Source organism: Schistocerca americana, chromosome 7, assembly GCF_021461395.2.
Source record: "Schistocerca americana isolate TAMUIC-IGC-003095 chromosome 7, iqSchAmer2.1, whole genome shotgun sequence".
Taxonomy (NCBI): domain Eukaryota; kingdom Metazoa; phylum Arthropoda; class Insecta; order Orthoptera; family Acrididae; genus Schistocerca; species Schistocerca americana.
The window spans coordinates 56,789,838-56,806,596 of NC_060125.1; the positions used below are offsets into that span (position 1 = coordinate 56,789,838).

At 40.3% G+C, this 16,759-nt stretch overlaps 1 protein-coding gene across 1 annotated transcript in view; it reads right to left on the minus strand.

Annotated features, from left to right (window-relative positions):
- LOC124622337 (cytochrome P450 4C1-like) overlaps nt 1-16,533 on the minus strand; it is a 126,057-nt gene extending 109,524 nt beyond the window's left edge. The window contains exon 1 of the mRNA XM_047148014.1: nt 16,447-16,533. The gene's annotated coding sequence lies outside the window, so the exon portion shown is untranslated. The remainder of the gene's footprint in view (nt 1-16,446) is intronic.
- Between the last annotated feature and the right edge of the window lie 226 nt (nt 16,534-16,759).

A 16,759-nucleotide genomic window follows, 5' to 3' on the forward strand; every position in this document is an offset into this window, starting at 1 on the left:
AACGTGCAGTCGGCCAATATGGTGGTGATTTGCACGAAAGATAAATGAAAACGAAGCGTAGCTAGCAGAAAGCTGACATACATCAGAGATAGATGTAACAAATGACAGCAAAGATACACAGACAAACTATCACGATACCACGATTACTATCGATGAGTCTGTTTCACGGATCTCCCGAAGCGACATATCGCTGCTAAAAGAAGCAGAGGAACAGGAAACAGCATGTATTTTGACAACATAGGACGTACACAGATTATCGGTAATTCGAATATTAACATGCAAAGTACAGCTGATAGCAACGATAATAGTACCACCAATGAGCTGTTGCAGCTTAGTAACTTGAACAAAAAATGTAGCGATTTGTCACAAGGTTTTTCGGATTTCAAAAGAGAACAGATTTCCAAAACAGTGTCAAACCAAAATTCAATGATCCGACAGAAAATCTACACACAGAGATACCTGAAAATTTGAAAGAAATGAGAATACAATTAAAAGAGGAGGTTATTTCTGACGTTAAAGAAAGTATTGATGTTTTGAACGAAAAGGTAGGTCCAATTAGTGAAAATCAAGAACACGTGGGAAGTGGGTTAAGGAAAATCACGAAAACGAATAATAGCATAAGAGCAAATCAAAACCAAGTGTGTAATACTATGAAGAGAGAGACCACTGCTACCAAACTAGCTACACAAGGACTGTGAAGGTTTACATTGGTAGTAGAGGAGATAACGCAAGAGTAGAAAGCTTGGAATTAGAGTCTGAATGTGCCAAAAGAGAAAGAAGTTAGATAGGGTTGCTTAGACATAGGCAGTTTCCCACGTATTCTACATCAACATCTACATGGATACTCTGCAAATCACATTTGAGTGCCTGGCAGAGGGTTCATCGAACCACCTTCACTATGCTCTATTATGTCGTATAGCGCAAGGAAAGAACGAACACCTATATCTTTCCGTACAAGCTCTGATTTCACTTATTTGATCATGGTAATCGTTTCTCCCTATGTAGGTCAGTGTCAACAAAATGTTTTCGCATTTGGAGGGGAAAGTTGGTGATTGGAATTTCGTGAGAAGATTCCGCTGACACGAAACAAGCCTTTGTTTTAATTATGTCCACCCCAAGTCCTGTATCATTTCAGTGACACTGTCTCTCCTATTTTGCGATAATACAGAACGTGATGCCCTTCTCTGAAGTTTTTCGATGTAGTCCGTCAGTCCTATCTGTTAAGGATCCCACACCGCGCAGCACTATTCTAAAAGAGGACAGAAAAGCGTGGTGTAGATAGTCTCCTTGGTAGATCTGTTACGTTTTCTGAGTGTCCTGCCAATAAAACGCAATCTTTGGTTAGCCTGCCACACAACGTTTTCTATGTTTTCCTTCCAATTTAATTTGGTCATATTGTAATTCCTAGGTATTATCGAATTTACGACTTTTAGATTTGACAGAAGATTTCAGGAAGAGAAGTGGGTGAGACATCCATATGGCTGAATTTTATGTAAATTGCTTGTTCACCACACTCGTTTGATCGTTTGCTTGAACTGTTTGTATAGATGTACTCTATACACTACAAACCAGTCTGGAATGCATGGCAGAAGGAACGTTACATTGTGTCAGTTGTTTGGGCTTCTTCCTGTTCCTTTCATGTATGGAGCATGGGAAAAATGATTGTTTAAATGCCTCTGTGCATGCTTTATTTAATCTAATCTTATCCTCACCATAAGTATGGGAGCAATATGTAGGGGGTTGTAGTATATTCCTAGAGTCCTTCGACAGATGGAAAGCGGATGAACCTGGTAGTTTTTATCATTGTGTTCCGCAACCTGTTTCCGAGTAACTAGACAGAAGCTCAAAAGATAAGATTTGTTGTTGGTTACGCCCAAGGTGATGTTCTTTTGTAGGCCACTGAAATGGCAGAACGTTGTCACAGTTACGAGCAATCTGAACGTGCTTTCTTGGACAAGAACTGGTCGGAAGCCGTTCAAGAAAGATTAAGACGTAAAGTCACTAACCCGGTTCCATTTCATAGCAAGCATGGAATCTTAGGGGTTATTTCGAAAAGTATTTAAATAAAACCAGATATTGGACCAATCCCATATCACAGGTAGGTGTACTGAAGATATTAAAGAGCCGACCTCCGCCACACATAAGGAAAAAATTACTAACCGCACCAGAACACGACACTGAGTGCTTTTTGTCGGTTGATTTATGAAGAGGCACCATGACAACATAAAGCAGCAGATAAGCAAACACCTCAACCCGTCTTTGGGAACCAATCTGTAAATAATAATGTTACTGCACAACAAGCATGACAACCATATCCGACACAGTATATACAAAAAGGGAATGTATATGGTAATGGAAATTGGAAAAACAAAAGACTTAAGGGAGGGTATCAGAACAACAGCAATAAGCGAACTACGATCCGCGAGTGCAAGGCTATCCGCCGCCAGTGACACACAGTGTGCAACTCGCTGGAATTACTCCGGCTATCGAGGTCAGCGCTCGTGCACCGTGAGAAATCTCCAACCGGTCGCAGTGAGACCCCGCACTGCTGACCAGGTAAGTAGTGTGGTCAATACACTTATAAACACATGTTTTGTGAGATACGGCGAACAAGGTTACATGAAAGATGATTTATATCGCCGTGAGGAGGAAGTTCAGAAAAACTAGTACGAAGAGCAGGTACAGGCAGTTATAAAGACAACTGTATTTGACATGGAAGTACACTTAGTTCTAGACACAGGCTCAGCCACTAACATTTGGCAACTCAGTTTTTCCAAGAGTTACGGAAAAGAGGTAAAATTCCCAAGTTCCCAGTGCAGCATTGTAGAATACAGATGGCCATCGGAAACAAAAAAAAGTAGTGAAGTTACACGCAATTATTTCATTGAAAATAGTTCACTGTCAAATGTAATTTCCTCATCACTGACAAATTAAATTGACATAGGACGTGGCAAACGCTACTTCAGTGCAAACGAAAAGGTATTTTCTGTCGATTCAATAAAAACGTCAGACAAGGCCAAGCAGAAGGAAGAGTCTGATTTTATAGTTCAATTTGTATTTTCTACTGTATTATTTGTAAACACTCACTATAATGAAAAAGTGCCAGAATAAGATGTAAACTATGAAATCGTAGAGCAAAAGGTAAGTGATTCCAGCACTTTAAATGAACAGGAGCAACAGGAATTTACAGATCTGTTGTCTAAGGATGCACATGTATTTGGAAAACAACCCAGAGTTTTCAAGGATTATCAGTACAAAATGGATGTTTACACACATGAAATTTTTTGTGTTTCGTCATATCCCATTCCTTGGTCGAAAAGAGAAGCAGTACAATAAGAAATCAATCGAATGAGTAAATGGGGAATCATTCAACCTTCCTTTTCACCTTATTGTATCCCCATATTGTCTGTAAGTAAACCACACGGATCAGGCAGATTGTTTCTGGATGCTCGAGGTATTAATAAGATCCTAGAACCATTTCGAATCAGGCCTGAAAACCTGGGCGAACAACTGTTGAAGTTCCATAATACCCGGTATTTTACCACATGGGACCTCTGAGGGTCATACTGGCAAATCCAACTCCATCCAAAAAGTAGAAAGTATACAGCTTTTGTGATGATGGTAAGAAGCTTTGTATTTTCGTGTTGTAATTTGGTCTAAATATAAGTACAGGTGTATTCATCGCAGCGTGAGATGAAGTATTAGGACCAGAGCTACTTAGCAAGATTATGGTCTATGTTGGCGACTTGTTAATCGCCACCCGCACTTGGTCAGAACACATTCAGCTGATTGAGAAGATTTTACAACGTTTTTCAAATGGTTCAAATGGCTCTGAGCACTATGGGACTTAACATCTGTGGTCATCAGTCCCCTAGAGCTTAGAACTACTTAAACCTAACTAACCTAAGGACATCACACACATCCATGCCCGAGGCAGGATTCGAACCTGCAACCGTAGCAGTCGCACTGTTCCGGACTGAGCGCCTAGAACCGCTAGACCACCGCGGCCGGCAAACGTTTTTCAGAATACAGGCTGACAGCCAATTTAAAAAATTTTGTCTTCAGCAGGGAGAGGGTAAAATTTCTTGGTCACTTTGTCTTCGAACAAGGTATCCTCCCTCATCCTACGAAACCCTATGCCAAACACTTCGGACCAAGAAACATCTTAAAGCTTATTTAGAATTAGTGTCATTCTTCTGTAAGTTCATACTCAAACAACTGACGAACAGTGACGCCCTGCTTAATTTATTAAGCAAAAACAAACCACGGCTATGCGATCACAAGTGCCAAGAGGATTTCAGTGATATTAAAGAGGCATTATTGAATGCAAATATAGTCACCCCGATATGGAGAAGGGCTTCTGTCTGTCCACGCTGCACAGATGCCTCCTCGCAGGGTTTGGGGGCGTGTCCGTTCCTGATGAGAGAGGAAGATGGCAAGCAAGATACTGTCAAAGGTAATTAGTTTTGCTAGCCGCACATTAACTGAGGAAGAAACTTCATGCTCTGTATCAGAATTAGAAAGTTTGGCAGTAGTCTACGCATTCAAAAAATTTGAGTACTTTTTATGGTGTAAGAGCACAAATGTATATTGTGATCACCCATCCCTTTCATTCTTGTTGACATGCAGATTACTGCACAGTAGATTGGCAAGGTGGTGGTGTCTATATCTGCAAGAATTCAGCTTCGAAATTATTTATATCAAGGGCAGTCAGAACATCATTGCCGATGTCCTATCAAGGTTACCTGAAGGTCTAGATGAATTTAGTGAATTTTTGGAACAGGACTGTGAAATAAGAACTCCTCTTATGCAAAGTAAAGTACCGCAATCTGACTACAGTAAGTTTTGAAAACAAATGAAAACCGTGCAACAACAGGACCTAAGATGGAGCAAGGTCAAAAAAGCTAACAGAGGAAGGCAAAAAACAAATACAATTGTGGTACAGGGCATATAAGGATGTTTTAGTCCATTGCAAATATCCTGACTCAGACCAATAGTGCGTTTGTCTTCCTGTGAAGTACGTTGAAGTATGGGGGCACTATGGGGTAAATAAATCTATCGAGGAGATAGATTAACATTGTTGCTTTTCAAATTTGAGACGACGAGTACTTCAAGTACTATGAAAATGTATAGTGTTTCAGAAGGCAAAAGATTTTAACCTTCCAAAAATATAGAGCTTCACCCGATTTTAAATAAGAAGCCTCTAGATTTAGTGTCTCTAGATGTAGCTGGCCCCTATCCAAGAGGTAAGGGTGGAGTAAGATACGTAGTAGCACTATATGACGTTTTCACAAAACATGTTACTGTGTACACTGTACGTAGTGCAACAGCGAGCTCCATCAGGAAAAGGATCGAAGAAGATTGATTGAAGAGGATAATATAGCCACGAGTGATACTTACTGATAATGCCTCATATTTTATAGGACAGAAATGGAAGAAGTTTACGACATCACAGGATATAAAACACGTCTTAGTATCAAGATTTTGCAACCCAACGTCTGGTCTGGACTTAGTTCACTGTATTCTGTCGGTGCAAATAACGTTCAAAGTAGTGTGAATAAATTGATGAGAAGTGTAAAAATGAAAACGCTATGGTTATTGTGTAATGTTCTTAAGTTTTCCTGTTTCATTGGATCGGCTCAAAATATGCACAGTATTTCAGATGAGTAAACACCATTATGAATAATGCATACTATTGTTTATAATAAAAATGACTCTAAATTCTTCAGTCGGTTTACTATGACAGGTTGGTAATGCTCTGATGGGTATTACTATTAACTTAATCTGGAGTAAAGTTTTCTTTTATTTATTTCACAAACGGATATCATGAATTTGTTTCAACAGAAAGATGTTCTGCTACAGAGAAAAGGAACCTGAATGACTCATTAGAATGTCTAAGACCAGTACCTTCTAAAATGCGTCCCACAACAACTAGTTTATTACCAACACAAGTTTCTAACTTCACATTATTTGTCGAGAAGAATCCTCAGCACTGCCAGTCATCTAAAGTGTCATTGCTGCAGTGTTCTTTCACCGTTAGTGTTGAATGTTCTGGTATCAGTACTCTTGACGCAACTGAGTTGGATGCCGTCAGCCTATCAACTTCAGTTCCTACTGTCAACAAGCCAGGGGAGTCACATTTATTAGCAGTCAATCACTGCTTTGATTCAGGCGAATGCGTAAACAATTCAGTGCTAGGCTAAGTCAAGTATCTGTTGCTAACACGCCTACATGCTCTAATTTCTTCTCGTGATGTTGAAGACAAAAAAGGATGTTGACGACAAAAAATCTATAAAAAGGCCCTTTTCAGAAAACTTGGCTAGGAAACTATTCATGGCTAATATACTCACCCAAGTTGAACGGAGTACTCTGTAACGTTTTCAGTCTTTTCAAACCAGTTTTAAAAAGAGGAATATTCGGTACTTAGGTGTTTAAGGTTCACAACATTATTAACACTTTCATGATGATGCTCGAGGCCATGAGAAGAGCACTGGGCACCACGAATATACACGAGGCCAAAGGGATTTGTGAAATCGTAGAAATGAGAGAGAGAGACATGTAATCGAACAGTCAGACAGTGGGATCGCAGACCTTTTGTAAATATCAATAGAATAAACATAAATCAATTCTTGCTACTTTAATATTTCTTGCCACTCATGACATGTCCATTAGAGGAAAGAATTCGAGTGAAATAAATTTTCAAGATTTAACTTTTTTTTAGAATAAGTGTGGGAGACAAAGTGTTGGAGGATCAATTACAAAACCACAGAGCAAAAGCAAAATATACATTGCAAAGAGTTCAAAACATTTTAACAAGTGCATGTGGTTCTATGTTATAACACGAGATAGTTGATGAGGTAAACTGATCAGCCGTGGTTTTCTTATTGGCTGATGAAATGGCTGATGTTAGCCGGAAAGAACAGCTGTCGTTGGGAGTACGATTTGTTGACGAGAAATTGAACTTTACACTAAAAGAAGCGTTTGCAGAGCTATCTGCATTGGAAGTGAGAGAATTTTTTCATCTATGTTAAAATTTGTAGAAAATTTGGGTACTGATATGAATAAGTTAATTGGCTTGGGTTGTGATGGCTGTTCGGCAGTCGCAGTCCATCAAATTGGAGTCCAGGTCAGGATCAGAGAAAAGTATCCTTGAGCTGCTATTTCCACTGTGCATTGCACATACTTAACTTAGTGTTAATGACCTTAAGAGTTTGCAGGAAATACGTAATTCGTAGTAAAACAATACCTAACATTACATTGTTCTGTGAAACTAGGTGGTCACACAAATATAAATCAATACAGGTTTTCAGAGAAAGCGTCTTGGCAATAAAGGTTAGCCTCTGTCAACTTGCTAACGACGGTGAAAACAATCAGCACATCAGATCACATGGCAGGCAACTAGATAGTACAAATCCGTTAGCTGTTTTTATTATTTGCCTACACATTATCTCAAGGTAGTCATCGTATCTAGAACAAGTAGTAAACGAAGTCCAGGATACTGATATTGATCTCCAGTCTGTCTATAGATACAACACTGAGTGCTAGTTAATTTTCAAAAGCTGAGAGGAAGCAAATTCTCGAACATTTTCGAGGCAGTGAAAGAAAACTGTAAGGATTTTGACACAGATATAAAAATCCCTAGACTCGCAGGAAGACAGCCCCACAGATGCGACTACTTCAAAGAGACAGTTTACATTCCGTACATCGATTCTATAATCTCGTCACTTATCACAAGATTTGAAAAAGGTAAAGACATACCTTTCAGCGTGGAATTTTTCCCCATATTCAACGAAAATGTAGAAGAAAGAAGATTTAATGAGAGACTAAAAAGATCGCAAATGTTTTATCAAATCAATAACGTGGAGGCAGGAGCCAGATTATAGTACGAAGCCTGGACCAATAAACAGTGTGTGGAGAAAACAAAGCTCCATGATATACTTGCAGAAACTTGGTTTTACCCAGCAGTTAGGAGATTGCTTATATGCTGCCAAACTATACCCCCATCAGCCTACAATATAGAGCGTTCTTTGAACACACTGCGTAGAGTAAAGATGTGGATCGGAAGTGCAACTGGCGTGGACTCTATGTCAGACGTGTGTCTTCTTAGGTTCCACAGGAAAAAAGCGAAAAATCTTGGTTTCGAAGATAAAGTGGTTGACTTGTTCGGAAAAAAAGGAAAGAAGTTCACAGTTTTCTTCTGCAAATAAATATCAATGTCTAATCAGTAAAGTAACTTATGCTTTTTGATCAATACTAACATAAAGTCTTCTGAGACGTGCATTTTTAGTTTGTTTGCTGTATAAATTATAAGGCCCTTCCTCCTCCATTTGTGTTGCTAAATATTTCCTGGTTTCAATAAAACAGTTAAAATAACTTGCTATTTTTATAGAATATGAGTACTGTGTCCTAGTATTTAAGTAACAAGACAAACTTGTTAACCGAGGCAGAAATGGAATTTTTTATGGCTACTTAGAAGTCGCGGTCGGGGCACACATTTTCAGCTGTCCACATCGAGGTATATCAACAACACCTGTCGGCAGCTGAGGTTTTCAGTTAGTCATAATTTAATCCAAGGAAAAGCTGCACGGTCATCAGCTGTAACTGTTCTTTCGAGAACAAGTTACTGTCTTCGTATAGAATATAATTATTCTGTGCAATTAGTGGTTGCATGTGTGTGTGACCGAATGTGTCTTTTAGTCTTTAGCACATCATATATCGGAGCCTCGCAGAATGGATCATTTCTGAAGGCCACAAATAAAATGAAACAGAAAAGAAATGTACATAACGCAAGTTTTCTCCGGGATTTATAATAAAATCGAAATTTGCTACTACCTAATGTCAATCCGCGACTTCTGCATGGAAGCAGAACGCCAGGGAAGCAGCAGTGTGATTGTGGAAAACGATAAGAACGCTGGAATAGACTGTTTAACGTGGGTGACCTACACTACCTGATCAAAAGTATCCGGACACCAGGCTGAAAATGACTTACAAGTTCGTGACGCCCTTCATCGGTAATGCTGGAATTCAATATGGTGTTCGCCCACCCTTAGCCTTGATGACAGCTTCTACTCTCGCAGGCATACGTTCAATCATGTACTGGAAGGTTTCTTGAGGAATGGCAGCCCATTTTTCACGGAGTGTTGCTGTGAGGAGAGGTAGCGATTTCCCGCCTAACTGTCGTAGTACTTGCAGTGGATCCTGATGCAGTTTGGAATTCCTGTGTGATGGTCTGGATAGATGCGCCTATTACACATTACAACCCTCTTCAACTGGTCTGGATAGATGCGCCTATTACACATTACAGCCCTTTGTCAGTCCACAGACGAGGTCGGCCTGTACGGTTTGTGTTGTATGTGTCCATTCCCGTTTCCACTTCACTATCACATCGGAGATAGTGGACCTAGGAATGTTTAGGAGTCATACAGACGTATGACACAAGTGGCACCCAACCACCTGACCACGTTCGAAGTCTGTGAGTTCCGCGGAGCGCCCCATTCTGCTCTATCACGATGTCTAATGACTACTGAGGTCGCTGATATGGAGTACCTGGCAGTAGGTGGCAGCACAATGCACTTAATATGAAAAAAAGTATGATTCTGGGGGTATGCGGATACTTTTGATCACATAGTGTACAACAGTAGCGTAAAGGTCTATCACAAATGTAAATGTAACAACACAAGCCCAGGTATGAGTACCGGTATCGATAACCACCTTATATATTTTATAAAGTGTCCATACATGCGACCACGAGAATTTTTTACATCTACATCTACATCTACATCTACATGGATATTCTGCAAGTCACATTTAAGTGCCTGGCAGAGGGTTCATTGAACCACCTTCACAATTCTCTATTATTCCAATCTCGAATAGCGCGCGGAATGAATGAACACCCATATCTTTCCGTACGAGCTCTGATTTCCCTTATTTTATCGCGGTGATCGTTCCGTCCTATGTAGGTCGGTGTCAACAAAATATATTCGCATTCGGAGGAGAAAGTTGGTGATCGGAATTTCGTGACAAGATTCCGTCGCAACGAAAAACGCCTTTCTTTTAATGATTTCCAGCCCAAATCCTGTATCATTTCTGTCACACTCTCTCCCATATTTCGCTATAATACAAAACCTGCTGCGTTTCTTTGAACTTTTTCGATGTACTCCGTTAGTCCTACCTGGTAAGGATCCCACACCGCGCAGCAGTATTTTAAAAGAGGACGTACAAGCGTAGGGTAGGCAGTCTCCTTAGTAGGTCTGTTACATTTTCTAAGTGTCCTGCCAATAAAGCGCAGCCTTTGGTTAGCCTTCCCCACAACATTTGTTCTTTCCAATTTAAGTTGTTCGTAATTGTAATACTTCGGTATTTAGCTGAGTTTAGAGCCTTTAGATTAGACTGATTTATCGTGTAACCGAAGTTTAACGAGTTCTTTTTAGCACTCATGTGGATGAGCTCACACTTTTCATTATTTAGGGTCAACTGCCACTTTTCGCACCATTCAGATATTTTTTGTAAATCTCTTTGCAGTCTGTTTTGATCTTCTGATGACTTTAGTAGTCGATAAACGACAGCGTCATCTGCAAACAACCGAAGACGGCTACTCAGATTGTCTCCCAAATCGTTTATATAGATAAGGAACAGCAAAGGGCCTATAACACTACCTTGGGGAACGCCTTAAATCACTTCTGTTTTACTCGATGACTTTCTGTCTATTACTACGAACTGTGACCTCTCTGACAGGAAATCGCAAATCCAGTCACATAACTCAGACGATATTCCATAAGCACGCAATTTTACTACGAGCCGCTTGTGTGGTAAAGTGTCAAAAGCCTTCCGGAAATCCAGAAATACGGAATCGATCTGAAATCCCTTGTCAATAGCACTCAGCACTTGATGTGAATAAAGAGCTAGTTGTGTTTCACAGGAACGATATTTTCTAAACCCATGTTGACTGTGTGTCAATAGACCTTTTCCTTCGAGGTAATTCATAATGTTCGAACACAATATATGTTCTAAAATCCTGCTGCATATCGACGTTAACGATATGGGCCTGTAATTTAGTGGATTACTCCTACTACCTTTCTTGAATATTGGTGTGACCTGTGCAACTTTCCAGCCTTTGGGTACGGATCTTTCGTCGAGCGAACGGTTGTATATGATTGTTAAGTATGGAGCTAATGCATCAGCATACTCCGAAAGGAACCTAATTGGTATACAGTCTGGACCAGAAGACTTTCTTTTATTAAGTGATTTGAGTTGCTTCACTACCCCGATGATATTTACTTCTACGTTACTCATGTTAGCAGCTGTTCTCGATTCGAATTCTGGAATATTTACTTCGTCTTCTTTTGTGACGCCATTTCGGAAGGCTGTGTTTAGTAAATCTGCTTTGGCAGCACTGTCTTCGATAGTATCCCCTTTGTTATCGCACAGAGAAGGCATTGTTTGTTTCTTGCCGCTAACATACTTCACAAACTACCAGAATCTCTTTGGATTTTCTGCCAGGTTTCGAGACAAAATTTCGTTGTGGAAAGTGTTATAGGCGTCTCGCATTGAATTCCGCGCTAAGTTTCGAGCTTCTGTAAAGGATCGCCGATCTTGGAGATTTTGTGTCTGTTTAAATTTGCATGTTTGTTTCGTTGTTTCTGCAGCAGTGTTCTAACCCGTTTTGTGTACCAAGGAGGATCAGCTCCGTCGTTTGTAAGTTTATTTGGTATAAACCTCTCAATTGCTGCCGATACTATTTCTTTGAATTTAAGCCACGCCTGGTCTACACTTATTTATTAATTTAGAATGAGTGGAGATCGTCTCTGAGGAAGGCGTCAAGTGAATTTTTATCCGCTTTTTTGAATAGGTATATTTTTCGCTTATTTTTCGAGAATTTGGGAATTACAATGTTCAATCTCGCTACGAGAACCCTATGTTCACTAATCCCTGTATCGGTTTTGGTGCTGGTTGTTAACTCAGGATTATTTGTTGCTAAAGTGCGCGTCATTTATGTTGGCGGCCGAGTTTAGGTTCGTTCTGCGCATCTGACGTCATAAAACGCAGTCAGCCAATGAACAGAGAACAATTTTGCCAGATCTCGACTGCAGAGCAGAGCACAGCACGGACGAGTGTCTTCAGTTTTAGAAACGTTCGGTCATAAATAAAGTAATAGAATAAAAGCAATGTCTTGATAGCAGACTTTGTTTTATAGAAAGTTTGGAAAAAGCATTCTTTGTACCAATTGCTTCATATTCTATTAATTAATTAAACCAAAGAAGCAATAAGACTTCTAATTCAGGCGATAGCAAGGAAAAGTGTTTGTACCAATTTCACGAACCGCTTTTTCGCAATAAAGAACAGCGGTAATTGTTTATTTCCTATTGTACTTCGACTAAGTGTGAGTAATTCATAGTCATACCAAATGTGTCAGAATTTTGCGTGACCTGTTAGAACCCTTATGGAGTTACGTAACAGGTCGGGATGCGTTAGCGTAACGGTTAAGGCGTTGGGTTAGTAATGAAAAGGTAAACAGTTCAAACCTCGTGTGATGCTAAACATTTTCTTTATTTAAAAACAATATCGAAGTGTCTTACATCACGGGTTTTATTCGTTTGAATGCAATTTTTTGAAATTTCTAGTGCTTTGTCTCTTTATTAACCCTTTCGCTGCTGCAGACACGTGAGACCCGCATTCCGCGATTTTGTCACTGCACTGCTCGCCTGTGCTGACACATGGTGTTCCGACTGCTTTGACACTCTTATCATTCGATTCCACAAAAACTATTTGGCCCAAAAATTAGAAGCCAAACGTGCCCGGTGTAAATAAAACTTTTGTTACAGTCGCGAAAGACGGAATATTTCTCAATATTACATACGACACCTATGTGGTACTTAAATTAAATGAGATATTGTTATACAGTAAATTTTGTATGAAATTTAGGTATCTTGTCCACATTTCATTCTCAACATTGTGGCAACTAAAATCGACCATACGGAAAGTATACTATATGGACTTTTACCTCTGCAAACTCTTCAAAATTTCGTGCAATGGTTTACTATATTTAATGCTGCATAATAACTGCGTTGAACATCGAAACAAAATTAAGTCATTTATGGGGGGAAGGTATCAGTCAAGAAGATGTGTAAAAATCTAATTTTTGGGCCAAATAGTTTTTGTGGAATCGAATGATAAGAGTGTCAAAGCAGTCGGAACACCATGTGTCAGCACAGGCGAGCAGTGCAGTGACAAAATCGCGCACAGCGCGGAATGCCAGGAGCACGTCTCTGTAGCAGCGAAAGGGTTAATGCGGCCGTGGTAAAGTGGCTTTACTTCACGAACTGCGCGCTCCTCCGTAAACGTAAGCTTGCGAACTATGCTATACTATGGCGCTGCTTCTATTGGCGCGTGCGTCGTATGCAACTGGCAACGCAGCAATCTCCCGCGTCTAGGCGGGCATGTGCGAGCCGCCAAGATAAAAGAATTGAACTATAAGAGGTCAAGTGTGTTTTCACATTCACATTCTCCTTGTCTAAACAACTTGATATTACCAGACTGGAGGCTACAGTATACAACTACAGAATGGACTGTGTGTTTGACCGTGTGTAAAACTGTTGAAGTCTTTTAAACTCTTACGAAGAGTATTTACAGCGCGCGCCACTGTACTCAGTGCCAATCACACCCATGTGGTGTCAGCTAACAGAGCAGTTGCGGTGTGATGTTTACCAACGTTCTACAGCTTGTTTACTGGGGTCTAGAAGAGCTTGTAGGTTATGCTCTGCCGGCATACAGTTTCAATTATCCATCTGTAAATTACGTGGAGATTCTTAAAACTGACTCCAACAAAGTCAATGTAAGTATTACACAGAAGTACTATGTTAAAGTCCGCAGCTCGTGGTCGTGCGGTAGCGTTCTCGCTTCCCATGCCCCAGTTCTCAAGTTCGATTCCCGGCAGGGTCAGGGATTTTCTCTGCCTCGTGATGACTGCGTGTTGTGTGCTGTCCTTAGGTTAGTTAGGTTTAAGTAGTTCTAAGTTCCAGGGGACTGATGACCATGGATGTTAAGTCCCATAGTGCTCAGAGCCATTTGAACCATTTTTTGCTATATTAAAGCAGCAGAAACATATTTGTCTCAATCCGGGACATTTTCTCCACAATATCGTCGGATACAGACATGGCCGAATTGAGATTTATTCCTACAAATAGTATAAGTCTTAAGACCATAAGTCTTAAGAAAAACAATCTATGAAACGGGCTTGCCGGCCGGAGTGGCCGTGCGCTGCAGTCTGGAACCGAGCGACCTCTACGGTTGCAGGTTCGAATCCTGCCTCGGGCATGGATGTGTGTGATGTCCTTAGGTTAGTTAGGTTTAATTAGTTCTAAGTTCTAGACGACTGATGACCTCAGAAGTTAAGTCGCATAGTGGTCAGAGCCATTTGAACCATTTCAAACGGGCTTAAATCATTCCACACTAAAGAAATTACTCCATTCTGTCGTGTTAACGTACTCAGTGTGCGAAAAAAACTGGAAATAGAAGAGGTCGAAGCCATAAAACGAAAACTGGGATACATGGATAAAACAATTGCCACAAAGGAGCATAAACTGCTCCTGCCACTGCGGATGTACAGGCAAGACTAACAATTTACTTTACACACAGCGTATAGAAAGTGGAGAATATAAGCTGTCAGTATTTACTGTAAATAGCTGTGGTAAGAGACCATATGATGAAGTACTGGCCGAAAATGCCAGCATCGAGAACGTTTACTACATTAAAGGACAGAAAAAAAATCTATTTATAAAGCCCCATTCTCATCTGGATCTGCTTAAAAAGGATGGTTACATTGTTTCTGAATCTTTTGGACTCCGTTTTGTGCACTTAGTAACAGAAAAACCGTTTGCAGAGTTTCAAACTGAGGCAGTAACATCGTCAATGGGAATTAGTTTGTAAAAATTGTAAAGTTTAAGTTCAGTTTGGAAATTCCGAAAGTATATGGAGCTGATGATCTGTCAACATATACCCAGGATGATGTGGAGTGTTTAAATAACTGTGTTATGCCGGAAATAAGAGGGGACCGAGCGAGGTGGCGCAGTGGTTAGACACTGAACTCGCATTCGGGAGGACGACGGTTCAATCCCGCGTCCGGCCATCCTGATTTAGGTTTTCCGTGATTTCCCTAAATCGCTCCAGGCAAATGCCGGGATGGTTCCTTTCAAAGGGCACGGCCGACTTCCTTCCCTAATCCGATGAGACCGATGACCTCGCTGTCTGGTCTTCTTCTCCAAACAACCAACCAAATAAGAGGGAAAACTAAAATTCCCGAATGCTCTCAGCTAGAAGAACTGCAAGACGGAATAGAATTAACTGATAAAGCCATAAAGGAGGTAGTTTACAGGAAAAAACTGGGTATGTATTGGAAACCAAAAACATACCTTTCTTGTACTTGTCAAATTACTGGCTGGAGAATGAAATATATAATTCAGATGTAGACATAACTAATACCTTAAAATTTTTGCTGGATGTTATTAAAACTACAAGAAACAAAAATAAAGAAATAGTTATTTTCTGTGTGTAAATGTATATGCCAACATTAATAAAAGTTTTTGTTCAGGAGTATTTGCTTTCATATTCTCTACTCTGTCAAACATCCTAACAGGATCTCTTATCATACCGAAATAATACTGATAGGCAGTATTTACAAGAGGCGTCAGATTCCGTTTCTGTGAGGAAAATGTTGTTTCACCACAAATATAACAAAAGTTATTTACCATATTTACACATTTTCGTGGCATTTTTACAAATTTTACACTAAAAAAGCACTCGCGAACCAGAAATTCTGCATTAATATGAATAGAAACTACATGTAATTCACTGTGTGTGCCTTTTGCATGTAGAGAACAGGGAAAAATAGAGTGGGACTGACCTTGAAATGTAGTTGAAACTAAGTAGTTGAAAGTATAGTAACCCTCGCTTGTTACCTATATGAAATGGCCCATAAACCCACAGTGCAGGAGACAATTTCGTCCTATTCCCCTACCCCAGACTGAATGCACCAGAGCTGTTCGCCTTCGTGTATACGAAACGCTTGAAACGGATTTTGGTCGCCTTTTCGATCACGTGTGTGTATATGTTCACCTTGCTGTGTGCTCTTGTCCACAGCACTACTCAAAATTGGCAGGGGACTGTTCTACAGCTGCCGCCGGAAGAATTGCCTCCTACCGACCTACAAGTGTGTAGCTGCTGAGGAACTTGTAGACAGGTACATGGTAAGAAGAGGTAGGGCAGCAGACTATCACTGAAATATTGGAAGGTCAAAACACATTGCCACAACTGACGAAAAATGCTTCACGGCCCTAATTAACACATCAAAATTATCATGGAAAATAAAAAGAAAACATACTCGTAAACAGCAGATCATAGTGCGTCACACGCACTGGGAATTGAGAAAAATCATTGTAATAACACAACTACCTGAAAAACTGATCCCAGAAAATGTCACCAGGACAGCGTGGCGGCAGCTGCTGATACCTTCAGCTCGATGCACAGCTACTAGCTCACTCTTACGTCCCAGCCTACCTCCCCTCCTCCCCACCTGCTCGTCGTCCGGTAGCTAGAGATACCGGTTCTTCAGATGTGGTCTAGCCTGTCGCTAATAGTAAGCAAAATAGAGCTTAGTGAAATCCGTTATAAATACATAACGCGTGACTCCACAAGCTCCCGACTGCGAGATCGCAGCAATTGCAACATCGTAAATGGCTGCAGATAAATTTGCACTATCTTATCA